This window comes from Triticum aestivum, chromosome 2A (genome assembly GCF_018294505.1).
Source record: "Triticum aestivum cultivar Chinese Spring chromosome 2A, IWGSC CS RefSeq v2.1, whole genome shotgun sequence".
Lineage (NCBI taxonomy): Eukaryota > Viridiplantae > Streptophyta > Magnoliopsida > Poales > Poaceae > Triticum > Triticum aestivum.
In genome coordinates, this window is record NC_057797.1 from 45,807,184 (window position 1) to 45,821,741 (window position 14,558).

General features: G+C 41.3%; 1 long non-coding RNA gene across 1 annotated transcript; it reads left to right on the forward strand.

Moving 5' to 3' along the window:
• Window positions 1–997: 997 nt before the first annotated feature.
• On the forward strand, window positions 998–5,371 carry LOC123187346 (uncharacterized). Its single transcript, XR_006493902.1, has 2 exons — window positions 998–4,047; window positions 4,712–5,371. It is a non-coding gene; the product is annotated as an uncharacterized lncRNA (long non-coding RNA).
• The last annotated feature ends 9,187 nt before the right edge of the window (window positions 5,372–14,558 follow it).

The following is a 14,558-nucleotide window of genomic DNA, read 5'->3' on the forward strand; positions in this document are numbered from 1 at the left end:
TTTCCCATCACTCTTTTCGTCACAGCATGGTCAAAACAATGGTGCCTTCACCCTTGCTCGTGCCTCAACCCACATGGTCATCTTTGAGACGTGGTATTCAGTCACATGACAGAGCTCTTTGTAAGTGATTAGACGATTTGGAACTCGCTCACTTGATGCATGTTCTGGAAGCTGCATCCACCACTGATTCTTGATGTCACTCGTGTGGGACTCTGTCATTTACTGATTTGAGTATGTGTTGTGGGTTGATGTGTTGCAGATCCTTGAGGTCAGGTGCGGCAACTAGCGACATGTGCTGGAGCTTCTGGCGGCGGCATCACCTGCATCGACCTCTCCCTGGTCGCCTTCGAGAGTGTGTTCGGCTGACCATCAAGCTTGTTATGACGCACTTTGAATTTCCGAGCAAGTCGCAGCCTTTTCAGATTCATCAACACAGGTTACATCAGTAGTCAATATGGTTCAGATGCATAATAGTACGTACCCCTGTTCAAGAATTCATCCGATTAACCAGTTAACTTGCCGATTAATCCCTACTCACAGGGTCACCGAGTAGCCGATTAACTGATTAATCACCCGAGTAATTGATTAAATGGCCGATTAACTTGCCGATTAGCCTATTAATCCCCTACTCCCCAGCCAACTGAGCAGCTACCAGTTAACGATTTCCTCAACAATGGTACGTACTTCATTTCCTTTTTGTTGTGTACGGTGTCCTACAACATGGATCATATATATCGGTTATCTTTCAGGTTCAGTTTGCTGTGGCGAATTCTTCTTGAATTTGTTGCAGCAAACTTGTGGTCATGTATGGTTTTTAGTTTTGTAAGCATGCATAGTTTAGAAGTTAGAAAGCTCGTTCATGTATTGTTCTAAACTGAAAGTTTAAGTGGCTTTTCCACCCATGGTATTGTGGTGGTCATAATAGCACACCTCACAATTATTGATGGCCAGATCTACAAGCCCTGAGCGGTGTGTTTTTGAGCCCCCTCTGTTTCTCCTGGGCATCAATCTATGCACAACAAGCTCTTCAATGCTTGATGACAAATAAAGGTTGCATCTTAGATAGTTGCTTGATTTGAATGAGCCATTTTGCTGCCAGCTAAACTGTTAAAAGTCAGATGTAAGATTATGTTTCTTGGCACATGAGTTATTTTTCAGTAAACGCGTGGCCAGTCCACTTCGAACTGATATATGCACTTTTTATTTGAAACTGAACCACCATGGTTTAATTTTATTTTCATTTGGACAAGTTACCCCAAGTATCATCAGTTCATGATGACTGGTTTGGTGTGGTGAATTGATCCTGGTGCTGATTTAAGAGTTTTTTTATGACACTGTCTTGTAAGGGGGTAAGGTCTGGTATCTATATGGCTATTATTTATCTCTTACGGATTGCCATGTATGACATGCTAATTGTTTTTAGCTCTTGATATAGTTAAACTTTTTTTTCGAAACGAAGGCAAAATATTTGCCTCATCCATTAAATGGGAGGAGAATAGAGTTAAACTTTGGATGCACCAGTGCCTGATGCATATGTTTGTTTACTTGGTTTGAACTCTGAATGATATGTTGTTATCCTAATTGCATGCCTGATGAGTTGGTTCTGCTGGTATTTTGAGGAGGCAAGCTGTGGTTTTACTCCTGGCCCTGAGAAGGGTGAACTAGGCCATAGCGAGGGCGCCTTCAGGAACATCGAGTTAGGGTGCCTCACTTTCTATTTCAGTTTGCGAGGTAATGAAGGCAAAAAAAAGTTTCTACTCGCCCTGTTCTTGCAACTAAACAGAGAAAAACTGTGTGGTTACTGAAGCAATATGGTTTGTAGTTACCGAAGCATTGCATTTGTTGAGAAAGTGTTCCTTATACCATGTAAGTAGGGACAATTACTATTTAACTAGGTACAATTAATATTTAACAAGCCACAATTGATCAAGCAGTCAATGCTTAAATATGCCCGTACTCTGTCGTATCCAGGATGGAGCTTTGCTAGCTTTTGAGTTGGATTCTCTTTCGACTACACCTAAATATGACAAACCAACAGTAAATGAGCTCATTTTAAAAAACTGCAGTTTAAAGGAAATTATTACAATATACTTGCTAGACCTTCTCATTACACTCTTTCACTTTTTTGGCCTAATACTATCCTGTATAGACCTAATAACAGAAGACATGGGAAATGCTTTCGTAACATAATGTTCTTTTTGTTAGATGCTCTGTTTATTTAGTGTCGTTGATCCAAAAACTTGAAAGTGTAGAAATGTAACTGCATGGGACTATAGAACCAAGTATTTCTCGATTTGGTGATGCTTTATTCAGAGTTCTTGTGCATCAGATTGGAGTGTTACCACAAACCTGTTATTTATTTCACTTCATGTGAGTTAATGCCAAGGCCTTTTTTGTGTCCCCTCTAATCATTGCATTTGTATCTTGATCATTGTATTAACGAAAAGCAAAATATTTCTCATGTTTTGCTCAGTGTGTCTACTTCTCTTCTTTATTATATTAACTATTTTTGGATGATATTTCACAAGAATGACATTGTTAGATTTAGATTCGTTAGGTTTCAACGCATTTGAATATGACAGTTATATGCCTATGCCTCTGTGCAAGTTTTACCCAATGGTACATCAGTGTTTCACTATGAACGACTTCACTGATTGTTAGGAATATTTCTTATTTCACACTGAAGTGTTTATCAGTATGTTGGAAGAACATCATAGCCAATCAGAGAATGCAGGTGCTAGATGTGCTATAATTACTCATATGTTGGCTGTTGATATATGAGCTTTGATGAACCTAGCTTCAGGAAAGTCGTTCTATGCATTCCAATCCAAAAATAACTTCAGAAAACTGATTTTCATTTCTGAACATTATTCCGTTATCGTGGATATTTCCACTCTGTTTCATGTGTGATTAACATTTTTAGTTTGCTATTTCATTACTAACTCCACATAGACAGTAGACTGGTAGATAGTCACTCAGAGTGTTTGATCCTCCTAATCACATCATATCCGTCTCTACCTGCGGCTTTGGACAAAAACGTCCATGCTCAATACAGCTGGTTCCCCCAAGTTCAGCAGTGACCGTATGATACACCAGTACGCAAAAGATATATGGGATATCATCCCCGTCATCATGCTCTGAATAATTTAAGCAGTTTACAGAAACCTTGAGTCTGTGAGGCGCAATCAGTCACAGATTTGCCTCGACTCCTCATTGGGAAGGTGTTGCTGCCCCAGCTTTGTGTAGGAACATGCAAGTTCTGACATGGACCTGAGAGCTGAGAGCATGTAGTTTCGTCACTCACTCGCTGATGGTTATATTAAATCAAACCAATTTGTGTCAAGCATCTCTATGAACAGGGAACATTTTTTTGGTAGAAATTCCAGATGAACTTGATAAGAGAGCAACATCAGGATTTTATGTTTGGAACTATTGAAATTATTTTGCCTTCTCTACTGATGGCGCAAAGAACATGAAGAATACGAGATATAATAGATAGAGCAATGAATCTTATCACCAAAAGATTACAGAGGACAGTTATCCCACATTTTGGCATGGTGATGTTACCGGACGGTGTTCTTCCATGCTAACTATAATGCACCCACATTTTGTGGCGACAGAGCTAGGACATACTATAAATCTATGATAGATGCAGAAACGTGTTCTTCTATAAGCATGTGCTTGTAACATGGGCATACTAATAATTCCATCATGCTCCCTTCTCTCTCGCTCTTCTTTTGAAATCCCATTATATGAATAATAACATGAAAAGAATGGGCGTTTTCCAGAGCTTGGCCTAATTTAATATGTTCTTATGGTACTACAAAAATGTTAATATGTTACTACAATGTATTTTCCAGAAATCTCATTGTTCATTTACTGAATAATACTAATTGCTATCATTTTATTTTTCAGGATACCTCTAATTATTTTTAATGTGATATGTTTCATTGCAGGGTGATACGTATGAAGGAAAAGAGCCAGAGCGGCGCTTGGATAAAAGTCAGTGCTGGAATTTGTTTGGCATATGCGGAAATCTTGGTAAAGGTAAGTTCAGTCTTTCACTCGCTCACCATGTTTTTTTGGTCTGCATTATTTTTCTAATCTACATTTCAGGAGTGGCTATAGTCAATGCTTTCATGTACATGATTGGTATGAACTTCTCATCATAGCTTGGACATATCTCTTTTCACACGCGATCTTATTTACTTGAAAAATAAGTTATATACTCTGGGTAATAATTTGACGGTAGGCCATTTCAATAATTCTATTTGTTTCAGGCATTGGTAGATTGTGTTACAACTGAAGAGTTTCTTGTGCTAATACTTGCAGATCTCGACACACCCTGAACAATGAGCACATGTTACCAGCCACATTCCACACATGATGTGTTCTTTTCAAAACAAAGATACCCTGATACACGACAAAGTTGTAGCGTTAATCTCAAAATTATGCTTCTGTAGTATGTAGTGTAGTATACACTATAAACCTAAGAGTGGGTAGCTTCAGCTTGCTTCTGTATTATGCTTCTCATTGATAACCTAGCACATGCTTGATTATAATACACATTATTCCTGTTGAAAGCTATATTAAATCCTAACTTTTGACTCCTCTGATAATGAAGTGAAGGTGCAGAACCGCATCTTCCATTGACTCAAAAAAACGTTTAAATATTATGATTTTTATAATGTTCTGAATGTATTTTTCTCAGGATAAGGACGCACACGGCGGTGAGGTTAGTAGGGGCGTAACAAACGAGAAGGGCGGGCGTGGCAATGGCCATTCATGTGTCAGACGAAAATTGTACACCCACATGTGTGACGAGGCTGGACTTGACATATGCATCAACGAGCATGGTGATGAGGTGAGAGTTGGAAGCGCGGATGTACTTGACAAGGAGCAAGTAGATGCGAGCAAGCATGGTGGGCAATGTCGACGATGTTCACGCGAATGAGAAGACCAAAGAGGAAGGTGATGCATGCCTGTGCATATTTGTGGTGGAATGGACAGTTTGTGGGTAATTAGCCAGTGTCTTTGGACAGGTTGTCGACAGATAAAAGTTCTATAGTTTGGCTTGAGGAGTAACATAGACAGGCATGCTGGTGCTATAAGGCTATATCTCTCTTCGTGGACAAGAGCATACAATGCTTCAAGTTTCATGGAAGTTTTTAAATTCCATTATGAGGCTCAATCTGAAATAAAATGGTGTCTTGCTTTACCAAACTCTTGATGCGTCCGTGTTTCAACTTGTTATGTTGTCCTTACCCTAACTTTTTCATTCTTAGTTGTAAGATACTACATATATCTAATGATCCTCTGAGAAAGTAATGATCCTATGGGAAAGGAACCCACAAATTATGTGGTTAGTGCTTGTAGGGTAATGTGGATTTAAGACAACAACATATCACTTCTTCCTGGTTAAAATGGAACGTATGGACAACATTCCCAATAAGTAGTGTTATTTAGAAACCAAATTTGTTTGTTTGCTTAAGTGAATCTGTTTAATGTATACTGCCGGTGTGGTCAGAGATGGTTGCACCATTGATAGTGGTGATAAGTTTGGATAAGAGAGGGGGAGATAGTGGATAGAGGAGGAACAACAGGAAAAGAGATTTAACAGGTAAACAAATAATGACACCGTCTCATGTGCACCAGAATTATTTCTACTATTAAAGGGGAGTTGGTAGTCTGATATCCATGGTTTAATTTTACCTCATCATTCCTGCTTGTTCAAACATGTTTGATGTACTTACACATTAACAAGAGTGTATGCAACCCTTTACAAAGAAATTTGTATCCAGTCTCCTATAGTAATAAATGTACTGCATGCTGGCGGAGTTGAGAATTGTTGTTAAAATTTTGTAAGTGGTAGCAGTACAATGGTTTGCAACATTTTCATTGTGCCTTTAAATGGCCTATAACATTCATGCCTAATTATTTGGTTTTGGTCCTCTTCTTTTTTACTCTTTACTTACTGATGAAGATAGCATATGTTCCTGCTTTTAAATGTAGTTATCTGTGCCTCCAGTTGGTAGAGATTAAAGTATTTTAGACCTTAAGCATTCTAAATCCTATATCCTTTGCTATTATTTATGAGCCAGATAGAAGGGAAAGCAGAGGGAGCACAATGCCAAGCAAATGTGGCGGGAAAGGTAGGGGATAGCGTCGCTCAAGCGGGGAAGGGTAGGGAGACGGCCCGTGCATAGGGGCGGCACTGCTACTACACTACTGTTGATATTCGTGCCGCTGCTGCTACACTACTGTTAATGTTCATGCCGCTGCTACTGATACATAGAGAAGGGAGTGTGTGTGTGTGAGAGAGATCCCAATGGGAGAGAGATGTTTGACAAAAAAAGTGTGTGTGAGAGAGATATGAGATTCTTTACTCTATGGTATTGTCGCTGCCACTATTTGAGGGAGTTCGGACTATCCATATGGATGAATTTTAGGAAGCCTGTCGGGCGCCCCGTTTGATATCTGTGTTTGATTTATTTATATGCATTGTAGCGAGTGAAAAGGTACACATTATTAGCATGTTTGTATCTGGTCAGATAAAAGAATACGAAAAAAACATAGACCCATCAAAAATATCGTCACATCGTACATCATGTTAATACTTATCTACCGCAACTTATGGTTACTCTTTTCTCGTTATCCATGCATATAATTATAGATTGTTTTTATTTAATTCATATTTATAATGATTTATTAATATTTATATCTAATTGTGACTCCGACTTGTATGATATTTACAACGGTTATTCCTTTCGATTAACATTCTGGGCTACCATTGGATAATAGCAGTCGCCAATGCGAAAAACGTGAGATTCAAGTATTTGACTCACTTGGTTCTTGAGTCAAACATAATGACCTTCTACTACGGTAACCATCTATTGTTTTTTCTCATCTTAACATATGTTTTGTTTGACCTTAATCCCTAATATTTCTCATATATAAAATAGTTACTAGAGCATAGTCTGGAGTTTAACAAAGATCATAAGTGGCCCGATCTCAATGTTACAAAATGGACGGTCGTAGAGCAGTTTTATGAGGCAATACAAACTGATGGGTAAGCACTTGTTACAACGGTTTGGTTATTTGATTCGTCTGGGTGATATTCTAAAGCATTATTTTATAATATTATATCGTATCATGTGGACTGTTTATGCTAAATTATATGGAATATTGGACATCAGATGCACTATCAGCCCAGTTCATCCAGGTATTTCATTTTTATACATTATCTCATTGTTTTATCTCAAAATATTATATCTATATATATATATATATATATATATATATGTATAGTAGGAAGATATGAAACACTTTCGACGAAAATTAGTTGTCATTTAGCTGAATAAGCTAAAAGGAGGTCTCATGTACCATCAACCGGACGATGAAGAAACTTTAGCCAATGATGATCTCGAGATCCTCGAGAATCCATCTGACGTAGTCAAAGACAAACGTCTTGCCCCAATCACTATCATACCCACAGACCAACGTGAATTACTTGCTAGCCTCTGCAACTACATCATGTCGATCGATGATGCCGGGTGTTTGGAGTAAGTTTCATGTATCAATATTTAATGTGCGCATGTACATTATTATTCTTCTTACCATCCAATTTTTAGGAAGTAATGGGTCCGGAGCTCGACACCTCATCCAATGGGCTTAAGTCTTAAGAAACTTCACAGTGCATACTTAACATGGAGCAGCCTATAGACAATGATTGCTTCAACACCGCCGTGTGTATACTGGCATGTGACGAGGGAGTATTATTCAAAGACCCTCCTATACACTACATGGATCTAAGATTTTGTGTAAGTTATCGCAACTCTTTATTCTATGTAGCATTAGTATCAACATGTTGAAAGAATATTTCTTTTTTTACTTAGTCCATGATGCTAGAGTCAACACGAGGTCAGAAGTTTTGCGAGAAGGAAACTATCCAGACGTTGGCACCATTATTTGATAGCTGGCCTGGGATAGACAACGACATCTCATCGTGCAACATAATAAGTAAAGTATTTTGTCTATTGTTATCATGGTTTACTATTTTTTTGCGGGGATCATGGTTTATTATTGTTTCTAACAGCTCCACTTGTAGACTTATCTTCCATATGCATCTATCGGCCGATACATCTTATACGTCATCGACAAAGAGGCACGTCGTCTATATATTATGGACCCTATTCAAACATCACAATCGTTAAAGGATAAAATTTTAAGGCATGCACTGAAATTTAGAAGTTTTGCAAGGGATTTCAAAGAAGCACATGAAATAAAGCGGCCTGGTTGGAATTCCGATATATCTAAATGACAACATTTATTTTTGTTTGGTATTTCAACGAGTATAGACGGGTAATGAATTCATAATAAAAATATTTATTTTTGTTATCAATATATTCTTTATATTATTAATTTAAAAAATTGCAGGAATGTGTCTGGCTATTTCGTTTTTCATTTTATGCTCCGGTGGAATGGTAAAGAATTGGTCAAGCCGGTTTGCGGGGTGAGTATTGTCCGTTACATGTTTTAGGACCTTCAGCGTAAAAAATTTATACTAACTATATATATTGTTTGTGCAGGATGGGTATGAGTTGAGGAAATAATTTTTATTATACTTGCTAAAACATCGTGCGAATAAAGCTAAAGACAACTTTTCTAATATTGTGAAAGAATTTTTTAAGCACATCATCTAGATATTGATAATTTTGTAATAGATGTTATGGTCAAACATCGCTCAGTTTGTTACATGGACATGTCGTTAATCTTTCTTTTTGTTATCAATTTATATTGCAAAAATGGACTTCAATTATTCAATAATTGTATTTGGGTTATATTTGTTTGTACATGTGAAATTTAACATGTAATTCTTGTAAACTATTTCAAGAGCCCGTGGCAACGCACGGGCACTCTACTAGTGAAAATTAAGTTAGTACTACTACAAGACAATGTACGAACTTTGAGTGTATCTATCGATAGTTAAATTCAGTACAAATGAGGAACCTGTAGTGCCGCCTTTGTTCTTCAGTTAAATTCAGTTTAAAATGGGGAACATGTAGTGCCGCCTCTGTTCTTCAGTTAAATTCAGTTGAGACGAGGAACCATTTTTACTCGCTCATGAAAATTAAGTTTGTACTACTACGAACCGCGTACGAAATTTGAGTGTATTGTCTCTATTGGCGCTCCTCGATAATCATCTCTTAACTGCTAAATTGACCTTGTTAACTGCCATGATTTGGCCCCCCTTCTCTTCAATCCACATTTTTTGTGACTCGGTTAGTCTCAGAAGTTATGCACTGAAATAGGAAGTTCCAAATTGGTTTCTGTAACAGTTAATATTATATTCTGCAGAAGTTAAAAACCTCAAAAGGTGTGCTAAAAACCGACAGTTTCCTAAGAATTTGCAGTAGTTAAACTATAACACCCTCGATGCGACTATAGCTCCCACGTGTCGAGACATGACTTAGAGACATAATCGCATTGAAGGCATATGTCGCAAGTTAGGCAATCTTCACAACATCCCATGTAATATGAATAATAAAGGGGAAATAACATAGTTGGCTTACACTCGCCACGTCAATCAAGTACATAAATAACATGACATCATCCAAACACTCATGGCCCGATTACGGCGCCAAAATAAAAGAGAACCCAACATGCGACACGGTCCCAATCACCCCCAACTGGGCACCACTACTGATCATCAGGAAAGGAAACATAGTAACGTTGAGAGTCTTCGTCGAACTCCCACTTGAGCTCAAACGCGTCTCCTGGAGCATAATCATTAGGCCCTGCATCTGATGTAATAGTAATCTGTGAGCCACAGGGACTCAGCAATCTCGTACCCTCGCGATCAAGACTATTTAAGCTTAATAGGTAAGGCAAGGTAAAATATGAGTGGAGCTGTAGCAAGCGTCTAGCAAATATGGTGGCTAACTTATTCGCAAAAGAGAGCGAGAAGAGGAGGCAAAGCGCGAGCGAGAAACTAGAGAGCAACCTGCGCAAACATTACTCCAACACCGTGTCCACTTCCCGGACTCCGCTGAGAAGAGGCCATCACGGTAACACACTCAGTTGATTCATTTTAATTAATTAAGGTTCAAGTTATCTACAACCGAACATTAATAAATTCCCATCTGCCCATAACCGCGGGCACGGCTTTCGAAAGTTCAATCCCTGCAGGGGAGTCCCAACTTAGCCCATGACAAGCTCTCACGGTCAATGAAGGAATAGACCTCCTCCCAAGACGTTCCGATCAGACTCGGTATCTCGGTAATTCAAGACACTTCGACAGGTTAAAACAAGACCAGCAACACCACCCGAATGTGCCGACAAATCCTGATAGGAGCTGCACATATCTCTGTCTCAGGGCACACTTAGATTGTCTTAGGTACGGGTAGGCCAGCCCAGAGTTGCCCCTGGTGGCCACCGGTAGCTGACAAGTGGACCAACACTCAAAGGAGCACTGGCCCGGGGGGGGGGGGGGGTTAAAATAATGATGACCCTTGAGTCTGCAGAACCCAAGGGAAAGAAAAGGCTAGGTGGCCAATGGTAAAACCAAAGTGGGCCATTGCTGGAAAAGCTTTAATCAAGGCGAAATATCAAGGGGTTCCCATTATAACCCAACCGCGTAAGGAACGCAAAATCCGGGAACATAACACCGATATGACGGAAACTAGGGCGGCAAGAGTGGAACAAAACACTAGGCAAGAGGCCGAGCCTTCCACCCTTTACCAAGTATATATGTGCATTAAGATAACATGGCAATATAATGATATCCCAACAAGTAAATAAATGTTCCAATAAGGAACGACCTCCAATCTTCACCTACAACTAGCAACGCTATAAGAGGGGCTGAGCAAAGCGGTAACATAGCCAATCAACGGTTTGCTAGGACATGGTGGGTTAGAGGTTTGAAATGGAAATTTGGGAGGCTTGCAAGCAAGTGGTAGGCATCGTAGCAAAGGCATAGCAAAAGAGCGAGCAAACTAGCATAGCAAAGATAGCAGTGATTTCGAGGGTATGATCATCTTGCCTGCACAGTTGTCAGAGTTGACTGGATCCTCGAAAGCAAACTCAACGGACTCCTCGTTAGCAAACTCGTCTCCCAGCTCTACCCAAACAAGACAAACAAGCAACAAGGACACAATCAACCACGTGCAAGGAACAAACACGATGATGCAATGATGATATGCTATGCGGGATGCGATGCGGGATGCAAAATGCAAGATATGACAGGAAATGCATGAACCTGGCCTTAACTTGGAAATCCAAGTGTTCCACTGGAAAGATGAGATGAAATCGCTTGAAAACGATATAAAGAACGCCGGAATCGGAGTTACGGTTTGGAAATGGCAAGCGATTCAAATATGACACCGGTCTGTGATTTACAGCAAGTAGCCATCTAAATGCAATGAGATGAACATGCTACAACACCCAAACATGACAACAAAATACATGGCAGGGATGCATACATGATGCTTAACAAAAGTCTAGCACTGAGCTACGGCCAATTCATCCATTAACAGGTTCAAACAAGCATGGTAAAAATGCATATGGGAAACAGATCTCAGACTCAGTGAAATTAACACTTGCCTGGAATTTCAGATCACGTAGCACTCTCCAGAGCAACAAAACTATATGCTACAGGACCCGAACATGGCAAAGTAAAGCATGGCATGGAGCTACTCAAAGAGCTTAACAAAAGTCCCTTAGTGACCTTGAGCCAAAAGGGATCGGAAAATACAATTGCAAGCATGTGAACATAGCAAAAATATAATCAGTTTTCAGACTTAGTGAAAACTGACACATGCTAAAATATAACTCAAGTAGGCATGTTTACAAGCTCGATGCACTCACTACGGTGCAAGTCATGGCAAGACAATCATACACCCATGAAGAAGGCACAAAATGAAAGCTAGAAATGGCAATAACAATAGCATAGCATGCATGGATCAACTACAACATCATCGGCAAAATTGCAAACAAGTTGACAATCTGCCCAGATTCACGAAGTAGCAAAAGTAGAGCTTGATTGACTCAAGTTAGGGTGCTCCATAATTGCAAAAAAAGACATGGATGTATAGAGCACTACAATATTAACAAAACATCCTTACTTGTCATCCTCAAAAGAGGCACGGATCACTAGGAAACAACATGAACATATGGCATCATGGGATAAACAGCTCAAGGACTTAGTGGAATTGCTAAGTCCCTGAAAATAGAATTAGCAAGTGCACCACTTTGCAAGCTTGCACTAGTCACCACACACATCACAAAAATACATGGGTTACACCTCTGGAAAGAAGACAAACCCTTAACAAAACACATGTAGAGCATCAGGGCATATCATGCGCACATTAATCATGGCAAAAATGACAAAAAGCTAAATGGAGTAGCAGATCTGACAATTATCTCAAGTAGCCCTCTTCTAACGGCATTTCGGGCATCAAGATGAACTCAAATGAAAAAGATGCAATGAAATGAAATGATTTACTCTCTGAGATGAACATTTTGATATGCTATATGCATAAATCGAAGCTACGAATGCAAAGTTACGGGGCTACGAACATAGGCACTTGAACTGAAAATTCCGAGGACTTAGACGAATTTGACCTAGGGTTCGTCCCAGATCTGGATCGGCACGCGAACCGAGGAGCTCCGGTGAGGCAGCGGCGGCTCCGGCGAGCTCGAAAAGGCGGCGGGGAGGTGAGGGAGAGGCGAGGCCGGCCGGACTTGGCGGCGTCGGCGGCGGCGGCGGAGCGCGAAGGCGGCGGGCGGCCAGGCCGAGGTGGCGGCGGAGCGGCGGCGACCGCGACGGCCCGGGTGCGGCGGCGCGCGCCGGCAGGGAGGCGGCGGTTGGCGGCGGGCGACTCGGCGGGATCGGGCGGCGGCGCGGAGGAGATGGGCCTCGGGGGCCCCGACTGGGCCTCCCGGGCTGGAGCGACGGCGGCGGCTGCTGTGCCATGTGGCGGCGCCTGATAGGCGCGGGTAGGTGCCGGCGACTTTGTCCGGCGACAGCCGGACGTGTCCGGGCGCGCGAGGGGAAAATTAGGGTTTCGGGGGGAGAGGAAGATCCGGATTCGGAGGGGTCTTTAAATAGGCATAGAGGGAGCTAGGAGAGTCCAAATGAGGTGCGGTTTTCGGTCACGCGATCGTGATCGGACGCTCTAGATGATGGAGCAGAGTTAGGTGGGTTCTGGGCCAAATTGGAGGGTGTTGGGCTGCAACACACACGAGGCCTTTTCGGTCCCTCGGTTAACCGCTGGAGTATCAAACGAAGTCCAAATGATACGAAACTTGACAGGCGGTCTACCGGTAGTAAACCAAGACCACTTGGCAAGTCTCGATCCAATCCGAAAATGTTTAATCCCCACACACGAAAGAAAGGTAGAAATGACCACCGGAGGAGAACGAAGCGCCGGAATGCAAAACGGACAACGGGGAAAAAGCTCGAATGCATGAGACGAACACGTATGCAAATGCAATGCACATGATGACATGATATAAGATGCATGACAACAACAACAACACACGGAGACGAAGACCCGAACCCGAGAAAATAAATATAACTTAACACCGAAAACGGCAAGAGTTGGAGTATAAATTGGGAAAGTTACATCCGGGGTGTTACAACACTCCACCACTACGAAAGGATCTCGTCCCGAGATCTAGGACTGAAAGAACGCCGGGTACTCAGAACGGAGGTGATCCTCGCGTTCCCAGGTAGCTTCACGGTCGGAATGGTGTGACCACTTGACTTTGAGAAATTTAATTGACTTATTGCGAGTCTTGCGTTCAGTCTCTTCAAGAATAGCAACTGGGTGCTCACGATAAAAGAGATCTTCTTGGAGCTCAATGTCCTCGAAGTTGACGGTGCGGTCAGGAGTCTTGAAGCACTTTCGAAGCTGAGAGACATGGAACACGTCATGAACATTTGCAAAGTTTGAAGGAAGCTCGAGTTGATAGGTGAGGTCGCCTCTCTTGCTGACAATCTTGAAAGGTCCCACATATCTAGGGGCAAGCTTCCCTTTGATACCGAAGCGACGAGTACCTTTCATAGGAGAGACACGGAGGTAAACATGATCTCCGATCTCGAAAGCCAAATCACAGTGCTTACTATCATAGTAGCTCTTCTGACGGGATTGGGCTGCTTTGAGGTTATCACGAATGACTTTGCACATTTCTTCTGCCTCTGTGATTAAGTCATTACCCAAAAGCTGACGTTCACCGGTTTCAGACCAGTTGAGAGGGGTACGGCACTTCCTGCCATATAGAATTTCAAATGGGGCCTTGCCCGAACTTGCTTGAAAACTGTTGTTGTAGGAGAATTCAGCATAAGGAAGACAATCCTCCCACTTCATGCCGAAGGAGATCACACAAGCCCTGAGCATATCTTCTAGAATCTGGTTGACACGCTCGACTTGACCGCTAGTTTGAGGATGGAAAGCTGTACTGAAGCGGATGTTCGTGCCCATGGCCTTCTGAAAAGAATCCCAAAACTTCGAGGTAAAGATGCTGCCACGGTATGAAGAGATCACTTGTGGAATACC